A 302-nucleotide genomic window follows, 5' to 3' on the forward strand; every position below is an offset into this window, starting at 1 on the left:
TCTGTTAAGTTCATTTGATATATGGTATTGTTTAATTCAGATGTCTCTCTGTTAACTCTCTACCCTGTTGACCTATCTAACGGAGACAGCGGGGTATTGAAGTGCCCTACTGTTAATGCGTTGGGATTAATCTGGGTTTTAATGTCCTGTAGTATTGTTTTATGAAGTTGGGTGCACCAGAGTTTGGTGAGGGAGGTGAGGGTGGGGTCAGGCCCAAAGGGCTCCTGGGGACCCCAGAAGGAACTGGGTTGGTCTGGATGCAAAGGATCAGGAAGCAGTGGTGGTTCCTCCGGTGTCTGGGA

The sequence above is a fragment of the Nannospalax galili genome, unplaced genomic scaffold (genome assembly GCF_000622305.1).
Source record: "Nannospalax galili isolate Female #2095 unplaced genomic scaffold, S.galili_v1.0 scaffold128, whole genome shotgun sequence".
Lineage (NCBI taxonomy): Eukaryota > Metazoa > Chordata > Mammalia > Rodentia > Spalacidae > Nannospalax > Nannospalax galili.